This window comes from Furipterus horrens, unplaced genomic scaffold (genome assembly GCF_987537825.1).
Source record: "Furipterus horrens unplaced genomic scaffold, mFurHor1.1.pri manual_scaffold_6, whole genome shotgun sequence".
NCBI lineage: Eukaryota > Metazoa > Chordata > Mammalia > Chiroptera > Furipteridae > Furipterus > Furipterus horrens.
The window spans coordinates 91,387,586-91,399,852 of record NW_028327176.1 but is presented as its reverse complement, the minus strand read 5'-3'; the positions used below and the strand labels follow the sequence as shown (position 1 = coordinate 91,399,852).

The window sequence follows — 12,267 nt, the reverse complement described above, 5'->3', positions numbered from 1 at the left end:
AAGAAATTGAGCCTTCTCTGGAGGGCCCTCCGAGCCAGAGGCCCCCAGTCAGAGAAGCAGCCCCCAAAATACCCCAAAATACCCCAATACCAGGCTTGGAGGAAATGGAAGCATTTCCGGTATCAGAAACAGTAAATGCCCAGGGACAGGCCTGGCGACACCACACTGGATTTGATTTCAAAGTCATAAAAGAATTGAAAACAGCAGTAGCTCAATACGGAGCCACGGCTCCTTACACTATGGCCATCTTAGAATCGGTCACAGATCAGTGGCTCACTCCAAGTGATTGGCGAACTTTGGCTCGAGCGACCCTAGCTGGAGGAGACTATCTCCTATGGAAATCAGAATATGTAGAAATCTGTAAGGATACTGCTAGACGCAATATGCAGGCAAATAATAGGTAGAATTTTGATATGTTAATTGGAGAAGGCAACTATGCAATTAGTGACAATCAAAAGCAATATGATCCAGGACTTTTTGCTCAAATTCAGTCAGCAGGTACAAGAGCATGGAGGAAGCTCCCCACTAAGGGTGATATGAGCTCCTCTCTCACTAACATTAAACAAGGACCAGATGAGCCTTTTGCAGATTTTGTCCATAGACTCATTACTGCAGCTGGTAGAATTTTTGGCAGCGCCGATGCAGGCACAGATTTTGTCAAGCAATTGGCCTTCGAAAATGCAAATGCTGCCTGCCAGGCAGCTATTAGGCCATACAAAAAGAAAACTGATTTAAGCGGCTATATACGCTTGTGCTCTGACATCGGAGCGGCCTACCAACAAGGCCTACCTCGCATATGATGTAACTGATACAGGGGTTTCTAAACCGAGGTGGTATTGTGTAAATAAGCCTCCTGTCATACCCGCTACTAATGGCAAACCAGGAGCATGTCCCAAGAAATGCACCACCATCTATAATCAGATGCATTCTACCTGTTATGAGTCAGTACAGGAATGTACCTCCTCTAATGTCATTTATTTTACTGCCATACTACAGAAAGTACAAAATGCTATTGACCAAGGAGACTGGGGGTCTAACCCTTCACCAATTGGGTCTACTAAGTATCTACAGGCCTCTTGCCAAGGCACTGTTAGAAAGCCAGTATGCTGGCATAAGAAGGCCCCTGTACATGTTTCTGATGGTGGTGGTCCTCAAGATAGAATAAGAGAAATCTCAGTACAAAAACAAATAGAACACCTCATAACAAACCTGCATCCAAAAATCAATTACCACCCTCTGGCGTTACCTAAACCACGGGGTATAGATCTAGATACCCAGACCACTGACATCTTGACGGCCACCCACAGAGCCCTTATCATCTCCAACCCCCAACTAGCTGCAGACTGCTGGCTATGTATGACTTTAGGCACACCTATGCCCTTAGCCATTCCTGCTAATATCGCCTCCTTTAATGAGTCTCATCAAAATTGTAGCCCCAGCTTGCCCTTTAGAGTACAGCCCATGTATTTTCCTGCTTCCCTCTGCCTCCAAGGTAAGTCTCAAAATAATAGCTTTGATATTCATGTTGGATTTGTTGAATTTGCTAATTGTAGTAGCATAGTGAACCATGGCAGCTCCCTCTGCCCAGGCAAAGGGCAGGTGTTTGTTTGTGGAGGAAATTTAGCATTTTCATCCTTGCCCAACAATTGGACAGGAATATGTGTCCTAGCTACCTTATTGCCAGACATAGATATAGTTTCCGGAGATGACCCTGTTCCCATTCCCAGTTTAGACTACATTGCAGGACGCCACAAAAGAGCAGTATCATTCATCCCCCTACTAGTAGGGTTAGGCGTTTCAGGAGCGTTAGCTACAGGGACAACAGGGTTAGGAATTGCAGTTCACTCCTACACAAAGCTCTCTAATCAGCTAATTAATGATGTTCAAGCTTTGTCCAGCACTATTAATGACATCCAAGATCAGTTAGACTCCCTAGCTGAAGTAGTTCTCCAAAATAGGAGGGGACTAGACCTGCTAACAGCAGAACAGGGAGGAATATGCTTGGCTTTGCAGGAACGTTGCTGCTTCTATGCCAACAAATCGGGCATCGTCCGAGACAAAATAAAGAAGCTGCAGGAAGACCTAGTGAAAAGAAGAAGAGAACTCTTCGAAAATCCCCTGTGGAGCGGACTTAATGGGGCCCTTCCCTATCTCCTCCCACTTTTAGGACCTCTCTTAGGGCTACTCCTGCTGCTATCCTTAGGACCTTTCATTTTCAATAAAGTGATGGCCTTTATCAAGCAACAAATAGATGCCATACAAATGCAGCCAATACAGGTCCATTATCATAAATTAGAACAAGCTGAGACTGCAACTTACCATGATGCTCATACACGTAACTAATGCCTCGGTGAGCTGGACTGGACAGTCAATGACGGGCAACTGGAGACCACATGCCTTGCCAGCCGCCGCCTAAGACAGGTATCTGGCCAAAAAGAAGCTGCCTTAGATAACCAATGACGGGTAAGGTAAGGCTGGCTCCGTGTGGTGATCTCCTGACCTAAGACAGGCGCAGTCCCCGCGAGGCTCTCAGCTTACATAAAATAAAAAAGGGGGACCTGTGGGGAACTAAAAAGTTCCTCAGCTGAAGTCTTACTAACTGGCATCCTAAAGTTCTGCTTGGCATGGCCTCACCATCCCATAATAGTTGTTTACTCCTTACTAGGGCAACGACCCTCTTTCTGTCCCTGGGATTGTTGTCCTGCGGTTTAACTCATATCTACCAGATAACGCCCAAGCTGCAGCTGCGTTCCCACCGAATGAAAAATTCCTCCTCTCCTGAGCTATAAGAATACTGTTTTGACTAAGAATAAATGAGACTTGATCAGAGCACTGTCTTGTCTCCATTCTTTGTGCCTCTTGTCCCTTTCTCAGCCTCACTCCCCCTCTAGGGTCCTCGTTGCTCGACCTGCGGGACGGGTCACCTTTCAAAACTATAAAATGACAATCCCAAGGTTTCAGCTAAAACAACTTATCAGCAGCACTTCAAAGACAAATCTAATTCTAATTTCTGTCAAACCAGGAGCTCAAGCACTAACTTTCTAATCTTTCTAAGTTAAAATACAGCCCGTTGTCCTTGTCTGCAGATCCAGGAGGAAGTCAAAATAGCTTCAACCTCACCTTCCTGGCCTGAAGCAACAGCAAGTTGCTATCATACTTGAGACTATTAAACTGTATCAATGTAATTTTAAACAAATTTAAAATATATCTTCATGTATATTTAGCATTAACACATATATAATATTAATATACCTACCTTTAACACGATGGTATATAATGGTACTTTCTTAAAAACTCAACTATGAATTCAAATGACACAACTCTTTGACCACAGAGTTCAAATGCTGAAATACGTAAAGTTCCTTAAAGTCGTAATACAGCATATAGCTAAATAAACTAAAAACTGTTTATAGAAAATAACATGCACAAAATAATATTTTCATAATACTGTCTCTGAAAAATGCAATTTGACCTTAACTCTCAATCACACTATGTGTGGACTCTGTCCTGCCCTCTTATACTAACACACACAACCCATAATTGTGAATGAAACAGCATAAATCAGTATTAGACAAGAAGTTTGCTCCCACATTTTATTTCATGCCTCGTCTAATTTTTCCTAAACACAATACATACTGAGCTTTATTTCTAAGAAACAAATTTCATTACCTACCACATGATCAGTTCCTTTCTACTCACCCCAACCTATACCCCCTTGAAAGAAGGGAGGGAAATGCAACATAGATGCACTTGAAAAAGACAACAAATTGTCAAAAAGACAATTGAAAAGACTTCTGAATGTTTACAGGGATGAAAGTTCAGACTACATAAAAGGGACTTCTTTCTAGGAAAACAAAAGCTGAGAGAGAAGGATTAAATCTATAAAACTAAGTAAAATATCAAGACAGACAAGGTGAGTTCAATCTTGTCCACAAAAACCTAGAGGCTATAAGGACAAAGTACCTCTTCAAAACTAAAATGTCAGAAGTTCAAGTTTTGTTTTTTAAAAATCTAACATAAAAATTTTAAACTTAATTTATTACTGGAAGAGAATGAGTAGCAACCAAAATCATAAATAATTATTAATTCATAATTATTAACAGAAGTTGTTAATTTCTTGTACACAGGGGATATAATCATAGCAATTCTCTACAAAAGGTATCCTAGAACCCTACCCTGCTGGGCCAGAACACTGCTGAGATATACAATGTGATTAAGGCATTATTTAAATTCTTCTAGCACTTTTAAGCAGCAGCAAAGTCCCGATCATCATCTTAACTGACTACTCTACAGCATGACCCTACTGCCACTTCATTAAACTATCCCCTCTCTCAGTTTCAGTGACTCTACACTCACCCAATTTCTCTTATTTCTGTCCGTCTATCTCTGTCCCAGACTCCTCTTACTCTACTTGTGTTGCTCAGGGTTCCATCCTCACCTATCTTCTCACTCTATACAAGTGGATCTCAAAAGGAAATGGCACGCAGGAGTAGCAGTCAACGGAAGGAAAAAAGGGAAGAACACATTGCCCAAATCCCACCTTGGACACACTAAATTAGAGCTGGGGGAAGCAGCAGTAATGTGTTTTTTAGAAAAGGCTACCAGAGTGGTTCTGACAACCCCATTCCCACTCCAGAGTGGACCACTGTTCTAACGGTACTTCCTGTGTAAACTTACCTGCTCCATTAGCTATGACCTATTCAATATGTACTCATGTCACCCTAAATGGTATGGCTCTGGCTCTCCCTCTCTCTCCTAAACTTCAAACACCTGAGGCAGTTCCACAGTTAGAAAGTCCATAGCCCTAAAATTCAACATGTCTGGCACCATTTTTGTAGAATAATAATACTCATCAAGAACTAACTAAATGACATGGTTCAATTAACTCTAGTATATGCACTTAATGGAATACTGTGCTGCCATTTTAAAAAAACAGCTAGAAATGTATATGATGACTTGCAAAGAACTTTACAATATAACTAAGTTTGAAAAAAAAAAAAAAAGCAAGGTACAGCCCTGGCTGGTGTGGGTGTAGCTCAGTGGATTGAGCATCAGCCTGCAAACCAAAAGGAACATTGGTTCGATTCCCCATCGGGGCACATGCCTGGGCTGCAGGCCAGGTCCCCAGTCAGGGGCGTGCAAGAGGCAAATGACCCAAGTTTCTCTCTCTTCCTCCCTCCCTCCCTCTAAAAACAAACAAAATATTTTTTGTTAATGAGATGAATCCTTTAAAAAAATAAAAAGCAAGGTATAGTGTTTAGTATGTTACCATTTGTGTAGGAAAAACATAATAAATGCAGCACAGGCACAGAAAACTTATAAAAAGACACTTCAGAAACTTAACCATGATTTTCACTAGAAAGTGAAACTAAGTGTATCACTTAGAAGGGAGACATCCCTTTAATTATGTACCTATTTGTATTGTTTGAATGTTTTAGTACATGAATACATTCTTAGTAACTTCTCTAAAGGATTTAAAAGATTACAAAGCTAACTCCTACAAATGATTAAGAAAAATGCAAGCAACCCAATAAAAATACAAGCAAAAGACTTTGCACAGGCACCTCATGATGTTTAGCCAAACAGCCAACAAAGTGCTCAATTTCATCAGTCATCAGAGAAATGTAAATTAAAACCATAATACAATAACCCTATACACAACTAAGATGAAAGAGACAGTCAATATCAACTATTGACAAAGACGTGGAATAATCAGAACCTTCAAATACTGGTGTTGAGAATGGAAATTGATACAAACACTTTAGAAAACTACCAAATCTAAACTACAGTATATACATACACCTTATAACCCAACAATTCTACTGCCGGGTATATACCCAATAGAAATGAGTGCTATGTCCACCAAAATACACATGCAAAAATGCTCATAGCAGCATTATTCATAAAGCCCCCAAAACCAAAAAACTTCAAAAAGTTAAACAGATATGTTATCATACAATAGAATACCACATACCAGTGAAAAAAATCATTACCTCTCTACAAAAATGTACATGAATCTCAGCCATAATGCTGAGGGAAAAGAAGCTAAAAACAAAAGAGTAAATATTACATGATTCCATTTACATAAAATTTTTAAACAAGCAAAACTAATCTATGATGACAGAGGTAGGACTAGATTGGGGTTATCAACTGGGATAGGGCACTAGGAGACTCCTGCTTGAGGTGCTGAAAATGTACTATTGTCAGCCCGGGCAGGTGGTAGTTATACAAGTGTATGCATGTAAAAATTCATCCAACTTAAGAGAAGGAGAAGACAAGCCACAGATGGGAGAAAATATTTGCAAAAAGACATATCTAATAATCAGAGAACTTATTACCCAAAATATACAAAGAACTTTTATTTATTTATTTTTTAAATGTACCTTGTTTTTAAAAGAGCAGTTCAGTTGAGAGCTGAAGAGCCCCAGTTATAACAAGTCCTTATGCTCTAGCACTGTGGCTTGGCCCGTGAAGCTACAAACAAGACACATCAGGTTCAAAGGTACAAAGAACTTTTAAAATACATTAAGGCCCTGGCTAATGTGGCTCAGTTGGTTGGAGGGTGATCACCACCCAAAGGTTGTGGGTTTCGCTTCCCAGTCAGGGCACATACAAGAGGCAACCAAGCGATGTTTCTCTCTCACATCCATGTTTCTCTCCCTCCCTTCTCCTCTCTCTAAAATCAATAAGCATGTCCTAGTGTGAGGATTTTTTTTAAAAATACTGGATTGCCCAAAAACTCCATGAGGTTTTTTCTGTAAAATAAAAGACAGATTTTTCATTTTCACCAATAACTACTGATTTGGATATTCTGAGTATATTGGCTATCTCCTCTTATTGGCTTCTAGTGGGTAGAGGCCAGGGGTGCTGCTAAAGATCTTCCAATGCATAAAACAGCCCCACAGCAAAGAATTATTTGGCCAGAACGTCAATAGTACCAAGAAACTTCGCAAACCACTTTTGACATGTTTGATCAGTCATAGCACCTTCTCCATACACTGCACAGATCTTTTTTCATGTTTCAGTTGCGTTTTTACCTTTCTGGAAATGATAAAGCATAATACACCAAAAATGCTGCATATTTTCTTCCATCTTTGATATTTAAATGGCTGCACAAAAACTCACCAGTTTTAAGTTTTTTTAAATGCATGCTGATATGACAGCTGTCACAACATAATCTAACAAAATTGTTTCCAATGAAATTGAAGACAGCTAAACACAACTAGAGCATTCATATGGAAAAAACATAATGGACTTTCTGGCCAACCCGATACAATAAAAAAGCAAACCTGATTTTAAAATAGGCGAATGACCTGGACACCTCACAAAAGAAGATCTGAAAAGATGTTCAACATCATATAGCATTAAGCAACTGCAAATTATTATGAGATACCACTACACACCTATTAGAATGGCTAAAATCCAAAACAATGACAACACCAAATGCTGGTAAGGATGTGGAGCAACAGAGACTCTGATTTGTTGCTGGTGGGAATACAAAATGGCACAGCTACTCTGGAAAACAGTTTGGAAGTTTCTTACAAAACTAAACACACTCTTAGCATACAATCCAGCAATCACACTCCTTGGTTTTACCAGGTTAAAAACTCATGTCCACACAAACACCTACACATCCATGTTTCATAGCAGCTTTACTCCTAATTGCCAAAACTTGAAAGCAACAATATACCCTTTAATAAGTGAATTAATAAACTGTTGTACACCCAAAAAATTGAGTATCATTCAGTACTAAAGAGAAATGAACTATGAAGCCATGAAAAGACATGGAAGAATCTTAAATGTATATTACTGATTAAAAAAACAAAGCCAATCTGAAAAGACTACATACTGTATAACTCCAGCCATTACGATATTATGAAAAAGGCAAAACTATGGAGACAGGATAAAGATCAGTGATTGCTAGGAAGTAGGGATACTAATAGGCATAGCACAGAGAATTTTTTAGGACAGTGAGCCCATTCTGTATGACACTATAATGGTGGATACATGTCACCATACACTTGTCAAAAGCCACAGAATGTACAACACCAGGAATGAGCCTTATTTTAAACTATGGACTCTGAGTGATAATGATGTGTCAAAGGAGATTCACTGACAGTAACAAATGAACCATTCTTGTAGGGTGTGCTGACAGGGAAGCTGTTTGTGTGGGGGGATGGGAGTATAGGGGAACTTTCTGTACCTCCTATTCAATTTTGCTGTGAATCTAATACTGCTCTAAAAAATAAAATATTTTTCAATGCATCAAAGTATATGCTTGAAATGTGTGTAGTAAACTAATTACACCTCAATTAAAAAGTAGAAAAATAACTAAGAAGAAAAAGTGTAAGATACACTATGGTGTTAAAAGTCAGGAGAGTGATCACCCTTGGGGAGGGCAGTGACTGGAAAGGGATAGGAGGAGGGTTTGTTAAGGGCTGGGATGCTACTTCTTGATACGGGTGCTGGTTCCATGGGTATATTCACTTTGCAAAAATTCATTCTGCTACACTCTTAAGATTTATGCATTGTTCACTATGTATGTTATACTTCAATAAAAAGTTTAAATTAAAACAGATACAATATAAAAGTACATTGACCTGCTATCTAATTCACCAAAAAATCCATTCAACCAGTCTAAAATAAGTCATCTCTTCCCCACAACCCACTCATCATCTTCTAGACAAAGTCACTTCAACTTACAAACTTTCAAAGTATAAACTCTCATCTACTAAACAAAACGCTGCACACCACTGATGGATAGCATCCGTGGTTGCTTCTACAACTGCACTTTGGACTTCCGAATAAATGACACCATCCTTCACACAGTTGCCCATGTCAGAAATCTTGCTGCCTCTCTTCTCCTCTCCACCTCCTCTACTTCACCCTTCATCCAGTCTGTCTCTGCTCTTATACTGAAGCCCTCCTCTTCAGTCCTCCCTGCCCCAGTGCTAGGGACTGAAATGTTTGTGCCCCCCTCCCCCCATGCAACATTCATATGTTGAATCCTGATGCCCAATGTGATGATGTTTGAGGATGGGATTTTGGGAGGAGATCAGACCATGAGGATCGGTGCCCTTAAAAAGAGGCTGGAGAGAGGTCCCTTATCCCTTCCAGTGTGTGAGGTCACCGTGAGAAGACAGCATCAATGAGGAAGGAGGCTCTCATCAGACACCAAATCTGGGGGTGCCATAATCTGGGACTTCCAGCCTCCATAACTGTGAGAAATAAATTTATTGTTTATAAGCCACCCAGTCTATTTTGTTATAGCAGCCCAAAGAGACTAAACTACCCAGGTTTCAGCCCACATTCATTCTCAGTCCTCCTTCCACAGCATTCACTCAGTGTTGCTTTATCTAGGGTCCACAGGTCCCATAGTCCGTGGATAAAAGAAATGTGTTTAGATCTATTGGTATTCCATGTAATCATAGGCATCTTATTTTATGCATTATTCTGAGAAACGGTCCATGGGCTTCATCAAATTACCAAAGGGGTCCATGGCCCGAAAAGGTTTAAATGCTCTACCTGGACTCTGCTTCCATGCTCACACCCCCCAATTCTCCTCCACACTGCTGCCAGAGTAAAGTTTCTGAAACAAATATCTGTGAACCATGCTTAAAATCATTAAGTGGTCCCAACTTCTTCCAGGACAAAATCCAACTCAATAGCATGGCAATCATGTTTATAATTGGCCCCTGTTTATCTCCCCAGCTCTATCTTCCCTCATGCCATACACTGCAGCTCACATACTGAGCTGGATTTGCAATTTTCTGAACTCAGTATGCTCTCTCGCTCCTCTCTGCCTTTGCACAAGCTGTTCCCTCTGCCTGGAAAGCCCTCCCTCACTATCTTCACATGGTTACCTTCTGCTCATCTTTCATAACATCTCCCCAGAGAAACTCTCCTGGCCACTCCCAGTCTCGGGAAGATGCCCTGCCAGTGCTCTCACAGTACTCTGCGATGAATTCCCACAGCAAGTCTTTCCTCATGATCCTTTGTCAGGTTTTTACTCTGCCTCCCCTTCTAGCTTTCTTAGGACAAAAGCCAGAGCAGGGTTTTTCATTCCTAGCAGAGCTCAAGACACAATAGAGTGCTTACCAAATGCTTGCTGAACAAGGGACTGGCTCTGGAAAAGAGCCAAAGTGGCCAAAGGCTGGCCAGAAACCTCATCAACTAAGTAGCACTGGTCTGAGAATTACCACAAATTCAAACTGCTCCGTTGAGGCAAGATAGTTCTGCATCTATTAATCTGCTACCAATGCTCCTTCATTCAAGGCTGAGAAGTTAGCCCTTAATAAATGTAATTACCATGGTCAGGCACTGTGCAGAGGGCTTGACAGGCATAGAGCTCACCAAATCTCAAAACAACTCTAAGATATTCCATTTTGAAGATAAAGAGGCAGAGTGGTAAACTGCCCAAAGTCATAAAGTTATAAAGTCAACTTTTAAACCCAGGACTTTGATTCTAAAGCCCGTGCCTACTCACTGAGCACAGCTGGTTTTCTGGAGATCAACATGCCCTTCCTCCTTGAAGGCATTTTTTGGAAAAGCTTGGGGTTTGATGAGAGGGCCCCTTCATTAGCTTCTCAGCAAATGAGAGAAAGGTCTTATTCCCTAGGCAGTACTACTAATAAATTCTTCAAGATTTAATACAACCTCCCCCATATGTATTAGTTGCAAAATCTTTTAAAAGAGAAGGGCTTGTGAGAGTTCTTTTTCCAAGAACAAGTAAACCAGAAGATGGGGGTTGGAAAGGGAGACAAAAATCAGTCCCAAGGAATGAATCTATTGTGGCAATCCCAATTAAAAAAAAAAGGTATATTGAGTCTCCACGCCCTGCTACAAAGAGACACCGAAAAACACCATCCTTTATCTGGCTGAGAAGGTGCCTTTGGGCTTAGCAGAAGAAAGAGCCCATGGGGTTCTAACAGATGGAACACCAATTATGCTGAAAGATGTTGCCATTTCCACTAAATTTTAGTTTGGAATTGCACCACAGCTCTTACTCTATCATCTTTAAAACTTCCCCATAAAAGTCCACTGCCCTGAGACACGCTGCGTCTCTCCCCACAACTAAGAAGGAATACAACTACCTCAAAACTAGAGACAACCAGAAGTTCCAGAAAATTGAGCTGCATGGAAGTCCAAACAAAGATATAAAGAAGAAATACTCATCCAGACAGGTAGGAGGGGTGGAGCTGGGGCAGAAATGATGTGGTTTGGTGGCGGCAGCAGTGGCAGGCCAACAGAAAGCGCGGTCACACTTTTTACAAACTAGGGAGGGACACCTGGGGAGTGCTCCCAGCAACAGACCAGACTGCACAGCTCACGGTTCCAGCACTGGGGAAAATAAAGCCTCATTGCTTCTGACTGTGCAAACCAGTGGTTGGGGCAGAGAAAGAAACTGCTAGACTCTACACAGAGTCCACTTGTTTAAAGGGCCCCTACAGTCCTAGAACATCCGCAGACCCATCCACTCTGGGAACAAAGGCCAGGGCAACAGTTAGAGACGCCAGTCCCATACAGAAGTGGGAGAAGTGCCTGGAAAGGGGGTGAGTGCTTAGCAAGCAGCATTGTTCCCACTCAGACCCCTTCCCCACATACAGCACCACAACGTGGTTAAACGGGTTGCCCTGTACTGACAAATACCTCAAGGTTTCATCCCTTACAACGTAACAGGTGGACAGCTCTACCTAAGACACAGAGGCAAACAAACACAGGAGCCTGTCAAGATGAGGAGACAGAGAAGTATGGGAAGAAGAAAGAGGGAACAGATCAAGGTTCCAGTGGGAGAACTAAGCAATGAGGAGATAGCCAGCTCAACAGACCGTAGAATTCAAAACACTGGTGACAAAGATGCTCAAAAGCTTGACAGATATGCTTCAGTATGGTAAACGTATAAGGAAAGAAGTGAAGGCTATGCTAAATGAAACGAAGGAAAATCCACACAAAACCAACAGTGAAGGAAAAGAAAATAGGGTTCAAATCAATGATTTGGAACATGAGAAATAAGAAAACAGTCAACCAGTGCAGAATGAGGAAACAAAAATTGGAAAAAATGAAGGGAGGCATAGGAACCTCTGGGGCAACTTTAAACATGCCAACATCTGAATCATAGGGGTGCCAGAAGGAGAAGAGGAAGAGCAAGAAATTGAAAGCTTATGTGAAAAAATAATGAAGGAAAACTTCCCAAATTTTGCAAAGGAAACAGACATACAACTCCAGGAAGCAGAGTTCCAAACAAGCTAGACCCAAAGAGGACCACAC

At 41.1% G+C, this 12,267-nt stretch overlaps 1 protein-coding gene and 1 non-coding gene across 4 annotated transcripts in view; both read right to left on the bottom strand.

Annotated features, from left to right (window-relative positions):
- ZFAND3 (zinc finger AN1-type containing 3) overlaps positions 1–12,267 on the bottom strand; it is a 347,078-nt gene that overhangs the window by 323,686 nt on the left and 11,125 nt on the right. The window lies entirely within an intron of this gene.
- On the bottom strand, positions 6,376–6,508 carry LOC150006953 (small nucleolar RNA SNORA50). Its single transcript, XR_016512149.1, has one exon. It is a non-coding gene; the product is annotated as a small nucleolar RNA SNORA50 (small nucleolar RNA).